This window comes from Lygodium microphyllum, chromosome 3 (assembly GCF_053477565.2).
Source record: "Lygodium microphyllum isolate KBCC chromosome 3, Lygodium_microphyllum_v1.1.10, whole genome shotgun sequence".
NCBI classification, from domain to species: domain Eukaryota; kingdom Viridiplantae; phylum Streptophyta; class Polypodiopsida; order Schizaeales; family Lygodiaceae; genus Lygodium; species Lygodium microphyllum.
The window spans coordinates 42,657,768-42,680,107 of NC_141137.1; the positions used below are offsets into that span (position 1 = coordinate 42,657,768).

The 22,340-nt window shown below is 38.8% G+C and overlaps 1 long non-coding RNA gene across 2 annotated transcripts; it reads right to left on the reverse strand.

Annotated features, from left to right (window-relative positions):
• Positions 1 to 443: 443 nt before the first annotated feature.
• On the reverse strand, positions 444 to 2,434 carry LOC148038269 (uncharacterized). 2 transcript variants are annotated; one of them, XR_015690425.1, is made up of 3 exons: positions 1,929 to 2,434; positions 1,747 to 1,828; positions 450 to 1,655 (listed from the first exon to the last, which is right to left on the reverse strand). It is a non-coding gene; the product is annotated as an uncharacterized LOC148038269 (long non-coding RNA). The 2 variants fall into 2 exon arrangements; XR_015690426.1 differs by having other exon boundaries at positions 444 to 1,652; positions 1,747 to 2,434.
• Between the last annotated feature and the right edge of the window lie 19,906 nt (positions 2,435 to 22,340).

Below are 22,340 nucleotides of genomic sequence, written 5' to 3' on the forward strand. Positions count from 1 at the left end.
TCACTCCTAAATATACAACATGTAAAGTAAGGACAAGCGACATCACTGCAAAAGATAAAATCTCCAAGAAATTCCTTCAACTGAACTTGGGATGTAAGTAGTATATATGTCACATCAAAACTTAAAGAAAAACGTTACAGTGACATTAGAACAACACAAGGTCTATAGAGACGGTTCGCGACGCCGCTCTATAGACAACATAACACATGTGGGGCCCCATGAACAGAATATAAATAAAACAATTTTTCATCAGTTGGAATATAGACGCTCATCAGCTGGAAAGAATATAAACGAAATAATGTGTCATTAGCTGGAATTTAGATACTCATTAGGAAAGAATATAAACGAAACAATGTGTCATCAGCTGGAATATAGACCCTTATCAACTGGAAAGAATATAAACGAAACAATGTATCATCAGTTAGAATATAGATGCTCATCAATGGAATAACGAACGAGGATGATTATCATGAAGCATGGCAATATCAACATCCAAAAGTAGGGAATGAAGCATCAATGGAATAACGAACGAGGGCAAGCATCATGAAGCATTGCAATACCAACATACCAAAGCATTGAATGAACTTCAACAAAGATGCAATCATAAGCTGCACGAATATCCCCTATTAATAGAGCCTTGTCCAAGTTTTGAATCACACTTCCTCATTTTTCTGTAGGCTTGCTGGATTGACTGCCTTCGCAAGTGAGGCAGCCAGCATGCTTTTGTATAACATCACCCACATGCTTGATTGTGACACTGAGAATATTCTCCAATATTTCTAAGATGGCTAGAACCCTGATCACCTGAACAGGGAATCCCCTCTCTTGCAACAACTTGTACTTCGACTTCATTGTTTCCACTCAAAGGGGAGTTTCTACTGTTGATGCATCCATATACATAAAGTGGAAGAGGAAAGCAATCTAAGGCCACAAAACTATCCGGAACTGTTGTCAAAAGATAATAGAGCAGTTCAACAAAGAATGTTGCAACATAATTATGCCGAGGTTGATGTGTGACATCTGGCATCTGTCCAGTTGGACAAAGCTCTCCAAGATTATGAAGAAAGACATCTACAAGCATGCGAATGTGGGTTTGGCAGGTTGAAATCTCATCTATAAGATCTAGGACAGCAGCATCTAGAGCATCTCTTTCCTGTAACTGCTTGATAAGCCATTCCACAACTTGCTGCCTATGAAGTAGACCCTCTGAGAAGTGAAGCTGCACAAGCCGAGACATATACTGCCATTTCTTTTTAAGTGGAGGGTCTTCACTGTCAAGGCCAGACTGTGTAAAATCCCCAACTTGCTTGGGAAAGAAGTAAAAGCTCCTGATCCATGTTGTGAAAGCTCATCCAAAAGCATTTGCAAGTAGTCCAGAACATCCTTTGAAAGAGCACACTCTATTCCAGCTCGAGTTAAACAACGTTGTTTGATGCTCCAAAGGCTAGTAATTGAGGCTTTGCACTGAAATGGCACTTGTTGTTCGCTACAATGGCACAAAATTTCGAGGCCTTCTAGTGACAATGCTTTTCCATGGCAGCGACCTGCTGGCCTCTGCTCCCAATCAGTAGGCCTCTGCTCGCAATCCGGCGATGCTCGAGAGCGCATGAACTATGACTTGGTCATCGTAGGAGGTGGTCCAGTCGGTCTCTCTGCTGCCGTCAAAATCAAGCAGCTCTGTGAGTAGAACAATACCGACCTCTCTGTCTGCGTTGTCGAGAAAGGAGCTGAAATTGGAGCACATACTATCTCTGGAATGTTTTCGACACACGGGCTCTCAGTGAGCTTTTCCCAAGGTGGAAGGAGCAAGGGGCTCCCGTGAGAGTGCCTGTCAGCACAGATAAATTTTGGTTGATGACCAAGAAGCACGCAATACCTCTGCTTTCTCCATTCAATAATCAGAATAATTTTGTTATAAGTGACGATACTTTTCTGGAAGATGAAAAGACAAAATTTCGGCTTCTAGTGACGATGCTTTTTTGGAAGATGAAAAGAGAGAATTTCGGCAGAACACAGGAATGTTCAGGTGCAGATCTAAAGCTGTGCTGCTGCTTGTTGCTCTGTTTATGGATGCCATGAATCTCCCTCATCGGCCGCACAAAGTAGGAAAAGAGGAAAACAAAAAAAACGGTGATCTATGGCATCCCCTGTATGCACAATTTGCTTGAACTCTCCCCCGGGCAGTGGTGCGCGGTCCAGGAAAGGGTGAGCGTGAGCCTGATTCTAAATTAGGGTTTCTCGCAGATGCGACACAGGCAGAGGTGCAAATTGCAGAGATCCAAGCCGTCCGTAGCAGAAACATGAGCAAAGAAATAAAACAATAAAGAAAACGTATCTTTGTGATGCTGTAGAACCTCGTTCTGATATCATGTTAGAAACTGCGAGGAAGACGAGAGATGAAAGGAAGAAAGGAGAGAAGAGAGATATGAGACACCGGAAGTGGAACCCTAGAAGCGTGTCAACTGAGCACACATTATAGGAATATATAGAGGGGACTTGGGGTGCTATATATAGACATACTATATATAGCTAACAAGTTGTTTGCATGAGGCTTTCCGTCCAAGAGAGAAGAATGGAAGTAAATGATCTCTACATCTGGATATGTGGTAGAGAATATGTATTATGGGCAGATATTGAATGCACGGACTCAACTTAGTAGAAATTCGAAAGGATTTTCAGCCAAGAAAATAATGAATTAGAGCTCATAACGCTCGAAGCTTCATAACTCTTCATCAATGTAAGATATGGTGAGATGTATCTACTGTTATGTTGAAATGATAATCTCAAATCAAAGAAAGTGTCCTCTTGTTTGCAAGTTTATGCTTCTTGGAGCAAAGAAGGTATTGTTTACTGTATAGAGTAGCAATGTATTTTTGCAGTGCTCTATGCGACAATTTCTATGCTGCATGAGGCATCAGGTGAATTATAGCAACATCTACACCACCAATTTGGTTTTCCATGAAAGTCATCATGATTATCCATTGTTATATCAGTGTAAACTTGATTTTGTTGCAGTAATGGAATGTCTACAATAGTAAAATGCTTGTAGCAGAGCTGAATTGGCATGAAAATTTATTGTATAAAGCTTGGTTACTTGCATTTTGGGTTTATATGTATGTGTGCTTTGAGAAAAGAAGAACAAAAAGAATCTACAATTGATTTTGAACTGCTTGAGGTTGCCATTCTCAAAAAATAGGAGTTGTGTGAATCTAAAAGCTTTTGTTGTCAAAGTCTCAGCCATGGTTGTTTTCGCATGAGTTTCTCTCTAAAAATGGTAAATTCTGAGCTTAAAGGTTTAAACTACTTAAGTGTTGAGTTGAAGTCTTAGTGAGGAGTGAGTGATCGGGAATATTTGACCATGTGTTCAATGGTGCTATCTGGTGGGTTTTGTTGAGGGGAGATCCTCGGTCTTTATCTTGTGGTGTTGTCTTGGAGGTTGTTAGAGGCTGACTGACCAATTCACCTACCACCAGTGTGGTGGAGCAATGTGTGTGCTTACCACATTAGGTGGCCTTGCTAAAGTGTCACATCCACTTCTCTTGGAGAAAGAGCTGAAGGGGGAGCATATTATTTTTGAATTAAAGAAAGAACTCCTATTTTCATCAGAAGTTGGCCCCTCCTCTCCACTAATGAAAAAGCCAAGGAATGAATGAGAGTTCTTGTTGGCTATCAGCTTTTTGTATCTGCCTCCATCACTACTAGCCATCGTATATATTTTTTTGATGAATATAATATATTTTACTTTGTCTCCATAAATAAATATTTATTAAATAAATATGTGGTTCGTGTAAGTGTAACGATAATTTGTAATGCGTGAATGAGGCATTCGCATATGTTAACATAATCCAATTTAATTATGTCAACATGTAGTACTAGAGTTGCGATTGTGCATAGGCAATAACGTAACTCGTATTCATGTGTATTACTACATTCGATGCTTGCGTACATTAAACAAAAATTAAGTCGTGTGTTTTAAGAAACAAAATAAAACAACTTTACTCAATTATTTGAATTTAGTACACATGGCATGAGATATTATATATATATAAATATTTCAATGTGGCAGAGTATACAAATTGTTTTGGCCTTCCAAGGTGCTATGATACTATAATACTCATTATAAAACCTTACATCATTAATCTCATAACCTATGGAGGAGTCTCCTTACCGTGTCAACAAAGCCAACGATAAAGTTCATGTCTTTATTTGTGATTTTGATGCACTTTGCATGGATGGTAGCTATCTATGTATCATCGAATAAGTTGATGAGAAACCCCTCTACAATTGCAAGGCCTCCATAGCTGCAGTAGTCCACTTTCCTATTGGTGGGTCATCGCGCACTTGCACCCAAAACTTCCCATCCCTTTCAGCTCCAAGTCTTGCATCACTTTCCGAACAACCTTATGAAAATATCTTTTCGAGATGAGAAGCTCATATTTGCGTTGGATTCTCCTAATCTCCTGAAGGGCGAGAGTGTCTAGTTTTCATCTCCTCTTCTTCTATGGTGGTTTTTCTGCTCTATCAAGAGCACCTGCTGCTACTACTATACTAGAGGAGGTTCCACCTTGTGCACCAGTTGGTGGGCCTTAGCATGAGGCCTTCCCCTAGCGGAAATGGCGAGATGCTTGCTTGATGCATGCCATGCAAACACAAGGAGAGCAAGATGGAGAAGAGATAGAGATTGGGGATGTGATAATGGAAGAAGCAAAGAAAGCAAGATGTGAAAATGAGAATAAGAATGAACTTTTAATCCATTTAAACCCCAAATTCGGGTTAATGTAGCTTCATACGCACTGTCCATCATGTGATTCTAAATCCATAACCTTTTATCGGAATGTGAGGAAACTTCATAAGCACACTCATTAGGTGGCCAAGAGCCCTTTTTTTTTGCAAAAAAAAAAACATACAGACTCTTGGTCCAAAGTCCGGCATTTGGAGCCACTTTCCTAGCTAATGAGTGCACATGTGAAGTTTCGTTGCATTCCAATATAATTTCGTATTTAAAAAATTATCCCACACCAAAATTATGGATGGCTTGATAATCGAGAAATCAACATCACGTCTATTGGCCCTTAGAAACTTCACACCAGGTAGACTATACAGAGGCATCAGGAGTAAAATTTACAACAAGAAATGGCAAATTTTGGCATGTTTTCCGTATTGGAATTGATAGTGCTAGCAAAAATTGTAAGTAAGAGTTGAAAATATAGCAAATATGTACGTTCAAAGTTGAGAGCGAAGGACAAGAGTAAAGAGTTAATTCATATTTTAAGGGCGCGTACAACATTTTTTCTCTGGGACATAGTCACATGTCTAATGCACGAGGAGAACACTATGTCAAAAAAGATAACGTTACAAACTATGTTCATTCCATTAGAATGAATGCATCCTTCATTGCTTGAATATTTTTTACAAGTTGGAAATCCTTGTGAGTTACAGTGATGCACTTCCCATGTATTGCACAATGCTGAGCATCAGTCATCATCAAGTCAACTAAAAAGGCCTCTATAGTACACTATAGAGCATGAAGATATTCTTTTGTAAAGCGATCAGGTCTATCTTGACCTTATGCCAAAAACCGCCTCCTTTCTCTGTGGTAGAGGTCTTGCATAATCTCGCAAACAAGTCTCGAGAAGCTCATCTTCAGAATGACGAGATCAAAAGAGTTCTGATACCTCCTGATTTCTCTCAGGGACGCTATACTTGGCTTCTAGTTGCGTTTCTTGTGGGGATACTGAGAAGGACCCTTGTGAGGGCAGCTTGAGGAAGCTAGGTTAGATTAAGAAGGGGGTGCATCTAAGCTAGTAGATGTTTCCACTTGGCTTCCACTTCAGTTTCTTGTGGGGATACTGAGGAGGACCCTTGTGAGGGCGGCTTGAGGAAGCTAGGTTAGATTAAGAAGGGGGTGCATCTAAGCTAGTAGATGCTTCATGGGGCTGAACATGATATGGGGCTCTGAGCGGAAGCTTATTTACAACTACCTTAGGTGGCCTAGCCATCTTTCCTATAGAAGATATGTGAGAACTCAATGAATAAGATAGAAAGTGAAACCATGTTTTATATAACCCTAAACTGTAAGACTCATTCACATAGATGCACACTCTCTCTTTCTCTCTTAAACTATGAATTGTATTCACACTGAACACACTGAACCCATTTGCTGCCTTGTTGAAGCCTTGTTTCTAGCCACTTGGCATGGTTTTCTTTGGCACTTGAGGCTTCATAACGCACTCTTTTAGTGACATGACGTAATTCTAGCTGATTCATCAAAGTTTCATTTGCTCTCTTTTGCAAGAGTGTAGCTTCATCCACTACTATAATCCTATACCACCAAGATAGCAATTCAATTGTTACCATTCACCCCTTCACTATGATCCTTTTTCTTTGGTATTTACCATGTGCTATCCAATGTGGAAAAACCATTCACCCCTCCACCATGATCCGTTTTTCTTTGGTATGCACCATGCGGTATCCAATGTGAATTTTCCATCTTTTGTATGGACCAAACTTTGATGCTTCCCTTTTCTGCAAAGTATTGCCCATGTGCCTCAAGGATATGCTACAAAGACACAATAAAACTATTCTCAATAGTTTATACAATTCATACAATTTTAAAATATTGACTTAATACGCACCATGTAATGTGTGATAGAGCTTTTCCCTAGGCTTCCACCATGTTTTCATAGAAGCCATGCACAACATTGATAAATTATTGCTTATCTTTCTTGTTAAACCTTGTTTTTCCTCCATTACTTCGATCACGAATTGTAAAATGCAACTTCTTTCACCGATCATAGTCATGCGACCTACAAACCATGACATTCCCTTCCTCATTCATGGGGCTAAGAGAAACTTCCTAACCTTTGCTCCGCCAAAGCAAAGCTTTTTTGGCAAGCTACTAGATTTTTCTAATCTCTTCTCATATTTTTCAATCATCACTTGATGCTTGTGTAGCCCAATGTCTTATAGCACTCACTCCACATTCCTACACGTTGCAATGGCTTCTTTTTTTGGTTGCATCCTATAAGTAAAGAAAATGTATTCATATACAAGTTTCTCTATGATTTTGACAAAAGCATGCAATGAAAAAATATGAATACGATCCAATGGAATGTTGAAGATGGGCTTCCAAGTGGGATCATCTCTATTGCGTGTCGGTGCAGCACTTGTCACCCTTTGATAGTTCTTCTTTCTGTCCTTTCCTTTACACCCTCTCTGTCAAGCAATATAGGCATGGATTCTTTGTATTTACACCATTAGAGATTCCACACATGCATTTTAAGTTTTCAAGTCTCTTTCAAGATGCCATTCAACCAAGTATTGACCATACCCTTCAAGCAAGAGCATCTCACCATGTTCTTGATGATCGATGATATTTGTAATGCTTGTGTACATAAAGAACAACTGCAACACTAATGTTTCCCTCAAGATGTTTCCTAAGGAACTTGAAATGCAACAAGACACCACACATGGCGCTTAGATTGAACACTAAAGTTTCCTGGATTATTCTTATCGAATTGTAAAGCTCTATTCATAAAAGTTATACTAACTCTTTCAAGATTTACTCCTTTGACGACCTCACTTTCATCCAATTTATAATAAATTGCAATTTACCATTACATTCCTCAACAGACATATTGTAGTACATTACCATTGCCAACTGCACCTTGTACAAATCTAAATTGGTATCTCCTATCAGCTCCAAAACCTTTGTATTAAGTTGCTGTTAAGTCTCAATTAACTTTGAAGGTTGAGGCAGAGGCATGATTCTATTTCTCTTCTCAGTACACGACCAAACCCGGCCTTCACACCTTTGAATATCTTTACGTACGTCATTATGCTAATACCGGCCTTGTCACAAATGGATTGTGCATCAATAGATGAGAACTCATTTGATATATCTTTTAATGTGAACTCAATCACATTTTCCTTCACATCCTTAGCTTGGGATTGCTCAAAGAGTTTTCCAATGTACTTGCCTTTAGCAATTTACTAATACATGATCCAACATCACCCTCACCTAAGTTCTCATTGTGAGCTACCTTGCATGCTTTGATATGTCGCTTCCATTGGCCGCTATTTATAATTAACTCATTCATTGACTTCTTCTTTCATTTGCGCTCCTGTGCAATTAGCTTGTTGTTGATCTTTCTCAAGTCGTCCAATTGTGCCTGTGCCTCCTCATATGAGATACCAATGTCATGGATAGTGTCTTGCATTAAAAAAATTGATTGTTTTGTTGAACTATAATGTCATTCAACTATACCACTTGTCCTATGAGCTGTTGTATATAAAGTTGATGTGAAATGATCACATCATGAAAAATTTCTATGGTTTCTTGGCAAGTTGTAAATACTTTGAACACTTGATCATTGAGCCACCTAGAATAACCGAGCAACCCATTTTCACTCTCGCGCACATACTTTAGGAAATTTGTGATTTCTGAGAAAGGGGGCAATCGGGTAGATTCCCCCATCAACCCACAAGTCCACATGTTTCAATCCCATTTGCTTGTAACTCTGCGAAACTTGAGGGTTGACACTGGTATGGTGGGTTCTTTTGAATAATGGGGCGTATTTAATCTCTACCTCAATATGCAGCTCTTTTTTTCTTGTTTTCATTTTACTATTTATAGAAACAAGGAGCCTAGTTGGTTGTCATAGGAGGTATAGTGGAGATGCATAGAGATGCACACAAAGGTGCCAAGGGAAAGGAGGGTGTAAGTAATTCACTCTATTAATGAAGGTTGCATAAACACAAAGAAGATGTCACAAGAGAGTATAGATATGGGCAAAAATAGCTCGGAGAATAGGGGTGTCCAAGACTTTTAATATTTTAGAAATTTCTATTTTACCTCCAAAAAATGTGAAATTAGACTAATTGGTTTTTTAATACCAAAAGCTAGAAGATAAAAAAATCTCCAAAATATCTTAAAAGAAACTTTCAAAACTTCATTTTCCTTATTTTCGATTAAAAAATCAATTATCTCGTATCTACTAATCATTTTGCATTGAAAAAGAAGCACCACACTCCCATAACTAACTCCTTTTCGAATATAAATTTTTGTTGGAAAGACTTCTTGAATGAGGGGAGAGAATGAATCTGAGTATGTCTTTGTAGATAATATAAAAAAGGCAAAACGAGATCGCAAAAGTGGAGAGAGAAGAGGATTATTTTACTATTCTTCTCTCCTCTTTCCCTTGTTTTAAGGAGGAGGGGGGGCTAAAAGGCCCATTTGTGAGTTCATTTTTTTCGTAATGTCTACAAAAATAGCTAGTTTAGGCAATTAAAACATAGTTTTTATGCCAAAATTTTCAATTTTAGATGATCATCATTTTTGGGACTAAAAATTTACCCTACTTTGCACTCGATTTGTCTAGGACCCATATTTTGATCCTAAGAAAAACACTACTCATTATATTAAGGGTCTTGGTATATCGTGGTTGTTTTGTGATAGGGTTATCATGAGCTTTCTAAAGAATCTTCTTCTCAAGTTCCCAAATCCTCAAAATACATGGTGTGTTTTATTAATATAGTTTTTTTCTTTAATGTGATGATTTTTGAATTCAATTCAATCCATTGAATTTGTGCCCTTATTCAATAAAATTTATATCAATTTACCTAATGTGGATCATTATTCAAGAGTCTTGGAACATACCAATTTCAAGATAGGGCTACTAGGTATTAAGATTAAACTTGAAAGAGTATTGCCCATAGAAGGTTCTTTAACTATCAAGTTGTTCCCAATGGCCTTTTTGCTTAAAGCATAAGAGCTAATACATCTTCTTTTCCTAGGAAATACTTGATTACTAAATCAAACTCTATGACAGATATCAACCAACTTTGCCTTATGTTGAGGTTAGATTATGTAAATATCCACTTGATGCTCCAAGGAATGCACCTTATAGAACATATAAGATTGCATGTGAGTTCAAAATAAAGGGTATTTTTTTCAATAAAAAAAGGGGTCCCTTTATGGCCGTATAGCATGTAAACAAAGGGTATTTCTTAATATCCTTTGAATGCACGTTTTATAGATTATTTCTTATAGGTGCACCCCTTGAGTTGAGGCTCTTGTGATGAGTCACCAAGATCAATAAAATAGTGATGCCAAAAATTAAATATATCCATCACTAATAAGAGTTATAGATGATGAGTTTCTTAGGTATTCTCATACAAATTTAACTTGTTGTAGGAAGACTATGTTATAGGGTATCCTTCTTGGGAATACCTCTAATTGCAAGTATACTGGCATCCATAGTAAGCTGTGGTAGCTTCAATATGGGGGTGGTAGTTAGGCATTCCTTGATGTTGACAAAGCTCACCCTTGCATTAAGAGTCCAATTTGTCTTGCTTGTTTAGTGGATTTATAAATGGATGGGGTAAAGACATCGGTCTTGATGAAGATTTGGAACCACCCTCTAAGACCACAAAATTTGTGAAACTTATTGATCATTTGGGGTGAGTAATGATCTTTTATATCTTTAACCTTGTAAGTTCCATTGTTATCCTATGTTTGGTATCTTAGGTTCTTTGCATCGACATAATAGTCCATCAAATGCCAATGCCATTTGCAATCACAGATGTTACTTTGGTACACAAAGTGATCTTCAAAAATGATTAGTTTGAAAATAATTATCATGATCAAGAATCAAAAGTAGAAGTTTTTCCTTTCCCAAGCTATCTTAAAAAGTAGCCCAAAACATAGAACATAACTTACTCATGGATTTTATAAGGGCCCTAGAAAACCCAAGGCTCTTAATCATAAACTAATTTCATACACTAACAATTAATCTTATGCAATGATAGTAAGTTACTTGTGAGATCTTCATATGGGTCCTAGAAAATGTAATGCCACTAGTCATGATACAATTTAACACACAAATAGTTTATCCTTTTCCAACAAGTAACCAAAAAAGTATTATCTCGTAAATTTTATCTAATACCACGTGCATACTCATGGATTCTGTGCTTGTTCTTGGAGTTTTTTTCTCATGTCTTTTAGGATTTTGATGTTTCTCATATATGAGCCGCCGTAGATAGATACCTATGTCTTCATCTATAAGCATTATGAGTGGGAGGGAAAAAGCATGTCCTTAAAGGAGATTGGTTGTCTTCATAGTCCCCACCATCATGTCAACAACTCTAAGAGATCCCCATAATGTTGTTTGTATTAACTTTCTAAATAAATAATTCATAAATATAACACCCTAATATAATGGGTCTATTAAGTAGTAATCAATTAAATTCTCTAATGTTCTCACCTTGTTTATGAGCTATAAGAGGTTTATTTGATTTTGTATTTGTTTTATGACTACATGATTATACACACTATTTATCATGCATTTTATTGGGATGTCTTCATTTTCTTCTATAGTTCTTTGGGTTTTGTCTTGGTATAGCATCACAAGCATTCACCAATTGCTTTACAAACTTTGTATGGATGCCTAGAAGACCCTCGAAAAGGGTTTAAAAAAAACCTTTCAATGGAATATGCAAAAGGTAAAATGCTTATATTCAAAGGTTTTCATACTAAAATCCTTAAAATTTTGAAGTTTTATTCACTCACTTAATTTTAGATTTGCATGGTTGATTTCAAAATAGGAAGGTGGGATTATGCAAACTCTAGGATTTAATAGCCTTAGTTTTGGAGGTTCTGTTAGATGCAAATTAATTAGTCGTGCTAGCAATCTCCCTTATCCACCACTTTGCTTAGGGAAGCCCATCAACATGACTATGGATAACCTTTTTTATGTACAAGACTTGAATTTTTAGTGACACCAAATCTATCATATGTTGATCAACCTCTATCTAATTTAGTACCTACCTACCACAACCATGAGTTGAACTCGCCTTGTCCATATAGCTATGAGACAGAAGTGGTGCAAATGTCCTTAAAATCAATTATGGCTCCATCTTGGACAATCATCTTCAATAACATTGTAAAATTGAATGTATGGATCATTGTTAACCTTTTTGCAAAGAAGCCACAAGAAGTGGAAAGCAACAAGCTACTAGAGTACACCAAGGGAAGTCAAAGATTTTAAAAGCAAGAGGCACAAATGTCGAGGAGCATTCAAGAGTGATAGCCTAAAGGAATAATGATTGCTTCCATTTGGCTAAAATTCAAAGCTTGAAAAAAGAGCACTCATCAAGCTAAAAAGAAAAAGAAAAAGAAAAAATAGCATAAAAGGACCACACGCTCTAGAAAAAATAGGAACTAAGAAAGAGGACCAAATAAATTTTGTAAAATCATTTTTGAGCACCAAGCTCACTCTCGTGAAAATTTTAATTAATGCACATTAAATGATGTGAAAGTGAGTGGGTTTTGATAGTTAGATGGGACACTAAACTAGGCTCAAAGAGCAAGCATCAAGAGATTATGCATAGTGGATACCTTGAGATAAGAGGTCCAGCCCAAACTTAAATCCAAAGGCCACATATATATGGTGGGAAGCCTTATTGTAAACCATTCCTATGACTAATGCAAAGCAAGCTTGTCTCTTTCTGCTCCACTATCTTTGCTTCCATCTCTATGTTGCCATCTCATGCTTGCAGAAGTTCTCAGAGACAAGATAACTTATGAGCTTGTTGTTGGTATTTGTTGCATTAGTCCATCGCTTCTCCTCACCTTCTTGGGATCCTTCCAGGTTGTGAGGTGGGAAGTAGAGACTATGCTGTAGAAATAGAGAGCTAAAGGGGTTTTGGAGAGAAAGAGAGAGAGAGAGAGAGAGAGAGAGAGAGAGAGAGAGAGAGAGGCAAACTCACAAGAGTGAAGGACGAAGCACAAGGAGTGTGTAGCTTTTCAGAGCATGCATTCGCTATAATTGTCCGAGCTTGGGAGCTCGTGTAGATTTTTTCTAGACTACATGAGGTGAATTCTCTTGCACCAACTAATATTCTCAAGTTATCTTCTTGCTTGGAGGGCTATAAATCTGTATTCATGGCAAGTCAAGAGAGTGAGAGGAGATGGTAGGAAACCTCAAGGGGCGTGAGAAACCATGAGCAAAATCGGCTTAAGGGACCACATGATTGATATGCATCATTTTGCTAGATCCCGCGTGTAGGCGAAGTGGTCCTACATTTTGGTTTTGTTGTTGTTGGGACTCAATGGAACTCATCTTGATGAGTTTTCAACCATAGACAATGATCATAATATGCTCGATTTGAGCTAGATGGGCTTTCTTGCCATGACAGGTTCGATGCAGACATCTCACATATCATAGTAAAAAAGGACAGATTGGAAACAAATTGATCCATGGTGTGCACTTGTTTTTTTTTTTGTATAATAGACATGGATTTTTAAAAAATTTTAGATTAGGATAAAAAACACTTTTGTTTTGAGAACGGTTCAAAAAAATAAAAATAAAAATAAGACTGCTATTGCTTGCCGATAAACTGACACCGTTTGCATCATAGGCAACAATGAGGACTCTATCATTTGAGCATGGGGACTAATAAGTCATGAAACATTCCACAAAATTACTAAGATTTTATTGAATTTTATGAGATTTCATTATTCGATGCATTAGCGTGTCCCAAGCTGGGAGTTTGATGGCCACTAGCTAATTGTGGTCAACACCCAACTACTGAAAAACGCCCATAACTATGAGTGTCAATGATAGCAACAAACAAGGTTGAAAGATGCATACCAAGAGTATGAAAATATTAATGGTTTAATGTAGCTAAGTTGAATTTGCTGAATTGAGAGCTTCGCAGGAGGAAATCATAGAAGCGGCCATGCTTGTTATAGTTAGATGCATCACTTGTGAATGAAATTTTGACATGAATAAGAAAGATTGAAAAGCACATGATTAATGCTAGAAATTTACTCAAATTTTCCACTATTCATATTTGAAATTCATGTGGATTAAGGGTGAGAGAAAGAATTCATGATGGGGTGGTACAACACTACAAAATAATCTAGTTATAGGTATAGTGCAAGTAGTTTGAGGAGACTAGGACATGCATGCATAACAAGAGAATGATGGGAATGAATGTTGAATTCAGCTAATTCAATAAAAATTTTAGTTTTTTAATGTCAGATCATTCATGAACAATCAAAAATCTATAATTGGTTTCTTGATGTTTTACCAAACACTTGTCAGTGTTGCTTGATTGTTGTAGAAATAGTGTGATTATGAAGCTTGTCATTGAAAGTGTTTTTCCAAAGAAATCTGATGAGTTGATTACTAAATATTACTATTTGAACTCTTGGAAAGCACTGAAAATTTCTAAAAATTCATTGGTTACATGAAGTATAAGTGCAAGGGCTAGATAAGGTTTGAGTAGCTAGTTTACGAGGCCTGCAGGAAACCTCTTCTTGGTTATGTCGACGATTGAATGATCAAATAGGGAAGTGCTATAATTTACTATGTGAGAGAAATAAAAAAATCACTAAAATACTATTGAAGCTTGAGGCATAGGTTGGGCAAACCGCTTGACCCAAAGAAGCAAACTACATGCAATGGTGCCACCATTGGCTAGTCAGACTAGTGAAAGTCTAAGCCAAACTGTGTGAGCCATAAAAAATATCATGGTATTTAGCCAAACAAATCCATAAACTTGAAATTTTTTGTCAAGATGCTCTATGAAGGCCTACAAGGACAAATAATCAATGTGTGCACTCTACAGTGGTAATCATCGACCAGTAGAACATCTAGAGTTGAGACCTAGGACTTATGCCCATTGCATTGAGCACCAACATGATTCTATGTATTGCACATTGCCTCGATGCTTGCCATACTGGAAACCCTATTAACCACAATATCTAATGAATCGCCCCTTCCAGTTTGGTTGAGGAGCTCCATTAGCTCTACCAAATCCCAATGAGCAAAGGCCAGCTGCACCAACAGCACATATTAGTCCAACAAGAATACCTAAACCCCTAGCATTAATCATCACCTTGCCTCAAAGCGACACTCCTATGCATTATGTAGAGGAACCCCTTGATGAGGAACCATATGTTAACCCCTACATCTCTATGATGAAGAGGGAAACCCGATCCTTTTGGACTATAGATCCATGCCAATGATGGTATTGGGTAGAGAAAGAGGACATGGATCCAATGGAATTCAGTCCAATGACATGTTGGACTTGGGGTCACCCTGAATACATCTTCTCTCAATGCTCGAAAAAGGAACAAATGAACAAAGACAAGGTTGAGTTGCAATGCCCTCTATGAGCGGCATAACCCATTTATACACTGATTGGCTAAGAAGAAAGGTATCAACAAGTGGCTCTAACGTTTCATCAATTCCCCTGGGACTATTTGAGATAGAGACTCTTGATGATGATGCGGTTCTCACACAATTGAATGTGATGACTTGGGTACAAGTGAAGCAATTCTGGTGATAGTGCTTGGACCTAGTAACATAGATGTATGTTCCATTAGCAAGAAGAACAAGAAGAACAAGAAGAGAGTGGAAGGAAAAATCAAATTGAAAAGAGATAGTGTAATAACATTGACATCCGGAAGGCAAGTGCCCAATGCAAAACCCAAGACATCTATACCAAAGAGTGAGAAGAAGGGGAGTGCTAAAGTAGTAGAGTACTAGGCATCAAATGGAAATTATAGAGAAAGTGTGAGGATGGGTAGAAGAACCTCATACACACATGGGATAATCCTTACCACATCATAAGGACCACAAGATATGTAGCATAGAGCCACCCTCCTCACCAACCTACTTGAGAGAAATTACTAGCCATGGGCAAGGACCTCACCCTCAACTAAAGGAAACCACCTTACAACAACCCAACCTAGGGATGGAAACTCAACCTCCTAAATGACAAACAACCAATGAGATTGATGTAGGACTGCTATAAACCCTTATGTGAATACAAGTGTCATTTCCCTTGGGGCAGCTAATGAGGTGAAATCGAGGCTTGTGGAACACCTTTAAGTAGTGGGTTGAGAGACAAGAGAAAGTTGTTCCACTAGATGGAGCTGATGATAGGCACACCCAACACATACCTAGTGTGACACCATCTCTAGTGGTGGGATCACTACAAATAAATGCCTTTTGGGAAGGGACAAAGATGCATGTTGTCCTATACCCGTGATGGCATTGGGGGATATTACACAAAAAGGCATAGTAGGCACAGGAGTAGGAGTGAGCATCCTTAGCTACATAGTACTACAAGCTTGGTGAAGTCTGCCATGGAAATTGCTAGATTCAATGTGACCTTGGCTAACAATATGAAAATTTTCCCATTCGGAGTGCCTAAGGGTTGGACAATCAAGATAATTGGAGTGGATTTTTCTATGAATTTCCTTGTGATTATAAGTGTGGACTATGATATCTTGTAGGGAAGACCTTGGATGAGACATGCCCATATCTTAGTAGAGATGGATACTTGGAAGATCTCACTCTTTGACTTTGATGCCATCTCAGCCATGCTTAAAGGAGGACCCTAGAACAACCCCAACTATGGTCCATTAATCAAGTATGTACCATGTCTAGAGGATGAGAAAACTTTGGATGCACATGTTTGCAACCATCAACTTGCTATTCTCTGACAATGATGATGATTACAAAAGGATTGTGGAAAAGGCAAGCACCTTCATTGCCCAAGCTAAAGCTCATGTATGGAAAGGATGTCACCTTGCCTATGGTACCTCTATGTGAAGCTCCAATATGAAACCATAATCCATTCCTTATCATATTCCATGGAACAAACTAGACCTCCACAAAATCCTTTAGTATCTAATGAGAGAAATGGTCTACAATCCTATGGCTAATCTAAATCCTCTCACGGATCTCCTGAAAGAAAAAAGATGGAAATGGACCTGAGTGCATGATTTGAACCTACTATACAATTGGACTCTACTAAAAGAAATTTAAAATGTATAGGATGATGAATCAAAGGAAGATGAGCTATCACAGTGGGAGGATTCTAATGACAATTATGCGAACTGTAACTCTAGAAATGAGAAAAGTAAGAAAGAAGCAGAAACCATAGACTATGACATTGATGGGCAAACCATTGAATAGATAATTATGGACTCTAAGCCCAAAGGTACCAATGTCTTCAGGATAGAGAAAGGACTAATGATCTGGCATGGCTAGAAAATCTAAATATAGTGGATTACAAGCATGAAAGGTTGACCTAGCTTACTACCATAACTTTATATGAAGTAGGATCAACATCTTCACCATGTAACGATACTCCTTCTTCTAGTGAAGGTTTCCATTTCAAGTTTGTTTCTAAAATAAGCTTTGATAGTGATCCTCAAATTCCAAAACCCCCTAAGACGTGATGCACCAAAGGAGACCACCCAATCCACATGAAGTGTAGATAACTAAAGCAGGAGACAAGGAAACAATCTAAGGAGTTTGACACCGAAAGGAAAAAGAAACTTCAAGATCTATCTAAATGATTCACAAAGTTTAAAAAGGGCAACAAAATATTGGTAATACTAGGAGAAAAGAGACAAGGTCAAACCACCGAGCCCATCGAAGAACTTGCAAGGTTAAGGAGGTCAACTTGGCTAGCTAAGGTGAAAAACTTGGGCTAGTGTTCATAGCAACTGACCTAACCATGGATGAGGAGGTTAACTTCGTTAGTCTCCCGAAAGAGTCTCTGATGTTTTCTCATGAGAGCAGAAAAAGGGACTCTAGAAAAGCCAAAAAGAAGAAGAATGTTGATAAGAAGCAGGGTGAACAAAAGAAGAATCCATTAGGAGAACAAGACGCGCTAGAGATATCCATGGAGGAGTTTAGAAAGGCTGAGGCAAAATGGCAAGCCAAAGAGATGAAAGATAAAGAGGAGTATCACCTAGCCATACCAAACTCAGTAGAAGAGGCATGTAGAAGAGAAGAGACACCATCAAGCAAGGCTAAAAGTATAGTAAGTTTTGAAGGGTACAAGTTAGTAGAAGGTAAGAGGAAGGCACCTATCCATCTTTTGCCACCACCACCACAACCTTCTCCAGTAACAGGGAGAACCCAAATACCGATTCCACCATTACCATTACCACTACTTTCTAGATCAGAGAGGGACAAAAAATCCTCAAATGAAGGCTAGTAATGGGTAGAAGCACTCTACTCAATCTTGTCAAGCATTCCATCAATATGATCTGTCCTCACAAAAACAAAAAGGCATGCAATAGACGGAGTAGAATATGAAAGAAGAACAAAGAAGGTGACGCATCTAGAGGAGACATCATCCTAGATTTCCCTCATCACTTAGGGAAGGTGACAAGACTTTGACAACCTCCTTAAGACATTAAAAGAAAAATAGGATAGGAAGGAGGATGAAAGGAAGTAAGTAGTACTCGCCCTGGAGAAGGAGAAGGAGGCATATGCAACATTGCAGTGGCAGTACACCAAGGACATCTACAGCCTCGGAACAAAGCTAGCCAACTTGGCTAGGAGAGCTATGAGTGATGACAAGTATAAGTAAATAATAGCACAACATAAACAAGAGAAGAAAAGTAGGGAGAAGGCTGAAGTAGAATATGAGGAAACCACTTAAAGCCTGGCTAAACTTGAATGGAGGTTGAAACAGCAAGATCAACAAATTGTGCAACTGCAACAACATGACAAGAAAGAAGTAGAGTAGCTCAAAGAGAGGACACTCAAGCTAGTAGAACAATGGGAGGAAGCCACCAAAGGGCAGGATGACCTTAAGAAGATCATAGCCACCCTCACCAATGAGAAGAGATAGTTTCAGTAAAGCAAGGAAGAGCGTGTTTCCATTATAGAAGCTCTAATGAAGTGGCAAAAGCAAGGGCTAGAGAAAGTTTGGAAAAGGATTGATCATTAGGAGACAGAAAGCTCAAGACCCATGCAAGATCTTGCTTGCAAATTGGTGAAGGAGAAGCATGATAGAAATATGGCAAAGGATAGAGCCCAACTAGCTGAGAAAATGATGAAAATCCAATAAAAGAGATTTTTGAAGAACCTCATCGAGGTCTCCAACCCAAGAGAGGAGGACTCAATGGAGGAACTAAAGAGAAAGCTTGAGTTAGCTAGGGAAGGCCTACAAAACACCTTCGTGCCACTTCCATAGCTACTAGAATATGAGTCCACTCAAGATGAAGTGGTTCAACAACTTAAACAGGAACGCCTCATAAGGGAGTGATTTGTAAGATTGGGCTTTGTGATTCATGAGAAGCCTACTCCCCTATTGCCGCTAGTGGATTGGGATGTGGAGGATGTTCCTGAACCATCCCAAATACAACAATAGCCCAAGCACTGGCCTGAGAAATCATCCTCTTCAAGTACTCATAGAGACTCAAAGCAATGAAGGCAAAAACAAGTGAGTGAGATAGAACTAGAGCTAAGGGCTAAACCACAACAAGTGCCTAAGGTGACCTTTCTAAGGGAGCCCTAGGAGGCCAGCATACATTGGGAGAAAGAGCTTTCAACCCTAGAAAGAGTGGAGACTTGGGACGCATCGATAACCTACATCTTCAATAGGGTAGCCAAGCTCAAGTAGGTAATGTCAGTGAATGTCACATGAGGCAAGCTGTGGTAGATAGGAGATGGTTAGACCAAAGTTGCAAGACCCAAACTATCTTAGAGGAGAAGAAGCATGATGCTAGTAGAACAAGGTATTTGAAAAACCTAGACTAGTGCTTGGTTTTTATTCACAGCCAGACATGCTATATTCGAGGAAAGTGATGAGGCTTGGATGGCCTTCTGTGGGGCTTTACTTGAAGAACAAGGAGATCCTGTGTACCGACCCTACCCATCATAAAGGCATGGAATTGACTACAACCTTGAACTACATGGGAAATATCACTTTCCCTTGATATTCAATGTAAAAGCCAGAAACCGTGAGGATAGCCTCAAGTTCCAAGAGTGGGATGTGGCTCCCTCATTCAAAAAGTTTATAGGTACATTTCAAAATTTTCGAGTCCCAGCTTCTGTGGCAACCTATAATAATTTGAAGCTCTTGATGCTGTTGCTAAGTCAAAAGAGAGCAGTAGAGGAAGAGGGTCTATATGCCTTGTTTTTTTATATAAATGTAGACATAGATGGATATATCATGGCTAGGCTCTAGCATATCTAGGCTCATACTCAAAACTAATATGCTACTTGCCTTCTACCTGAATCTTCTAGAGGATATAAATGAGAGTTGGTTTACTAGTTGTAACCACCCCTTCTTGCCTTCAACAACAATGATTACCTGTTGATCTGCTAAGGGATACATGATGAGTAAAGCTTTCTTAGAAAAATCAATGAGACCCCTACTCTTATCAGCCCAACATCAAAGGAGAGGTAGAGAATAGTTATGTATTATTACCCCAAAAAAAAAAGAGAACCTTCACTTCTCCCACTTCCCTCCACTTTCCCTCATATTCATTCAAGGTCCTGAAGGGCAGGACATCCTAAGGAATTAGCAGACATGTCTCCTTGAATATCACCTCATTGTACCAAAACTTCTCACCAATTGGTCCTCAAGTGTAGGATGGGGACCTAAGGAATCTTGGTTCTCCTAGCATAGTTCCAACTCCGAATCGACATCCACCCACTGATACCCCGCTACTGCATAACTTTTACCTGCATGTATCTTGAAGACCTAGAAGCACAATCAACAACCACTCTTTCCTTCAATAGCAAGTAACCTCTTACCTTCCCATGTAGGTTCTAAGCACCTTCACGAGTGCTACGTGACCGCTAGAAGATAATGTTAACCTTTCTGTAAAGAAGCCACAAGAAGCGGAAAATAATAACCTACTGGAGTGCACTGAGGTAAGCCAAAGATTAAAAAAGAAAGAGACGCAAATGTCAAAATTTGCTGAATCTTATGTTCTTCACGGATTGTTCTTTTAGAATGGGAACGCTCCTTACTTCGGAGCTGTGGTGGGGAGAGTGGCCAACCGAATTGCCAACGGCAGCTTCGTGCTGGACGGCATGAAATACAATCTCACCAGAAACGAAGGCAACAACACTCTTCATGGTAGTCCCCGCCATTACAAAGTACAAACACACACACGTTTTTTTAATAAAATTAAAAATTTGGCAAAATATTCAAGACTCCACATTATGGAGTACATTAATCCATAATGCCTTGCGCTCTTTCACAATGTGGCTAGGTGGCAAGATTGGGTTCGACAAGGTCCTTTGGAAGGCTGAAACTAAACTAGACCGAAGGAACAAGTGCCATATTCACCTACAACAGCTTCGATGGGGCCCGATATGATAAAGAGCTCCCAGCGAGGCAAGGCAGAGGCAAACTTTGTGGAAAAGTATTTCGGACCCACCCACGAGTTTGATATCTATCCCCCGCCGCTGCTCGAGTGGATGTGGCTGGTGGGGTTAAGACTATAAATATGACGCCGATTATATTTTTGAAATAGCGCCGAAGGAATGGATGTTGACACGGGGCGGGCGACCACAGCACATGATAAGTGAAGCAAACTATCGATCTAATATAGCAAGGCTGTGTATCCTGGCAAAAGCCCGAGAGCATCAGCCGTTGATATCTACACCGATCTTACACAGCCAGTGCGTTTGCAGCAACTATCGATTGCAATTAATACACGAAGCAATTAAGCGGAATATGATGGAGATAATGACGATGGGCAGCAGCTTCTTCGACTTCCTTGTTGCTTCCTCCTCCGTGTTCTTTGCCTCCTTCCTAGTCTTGCTCTTGCCGAAGTAGCTTTAAGCGCAAGCTGTTGACTAGGATGGAGCCATAATTGGTTTTAAGGGCATTTGCAACACTTGTGTCCCCTAGCTATGGGCAAGTCCACTTTAGCTCATCATTTGGTAGGTGCGAAATTAGATTGAGGCAAATAAACATGTGATTGATTTGGTGTTATTGCAAATTCAAATTTTTGCACACATAAAAGGTTGTCCATAGTCATGTTCATTGGGGTTCTAAAGGTGGTGGATAAGGGGGACTGCTAGGGTGAGTGATCAACTACTAGAGGAAGTGATCAATTTACACGTATAGGACCTCCAAAACTAAGATTAAAAAATTCTAGATTGCTAGGGCGAGTGATCAATTTGCATTTACATGACCTTCAAAACTAAGGTTAAAAACTTCTAGACTTTGCCTAATCCCATCTTTCAATTTTGAAATCGGGCATGCGAAATCAAAATTAATTGTGTGAAGAGAACTTCAAAAGGATTTTAGTATGAAAACATTTGAATATAGGCATTTTACCTTTTGAATATTCCATTGAAAGGTTTCTTTCAAACCATTTTCTAGGGTACTATTAGTCACCCACACAAAGTTTCGAGAGCATTTGTCCAACACTTGCAACACTAAAACAAGACAAAACCCTAACAACTATACATGAGAATGAGGACATCTTAATAAAATGCATGAGAAATAGTGGGTCTAATCATGTGGTCATAAAACCAATACAAAACCAAATAGAC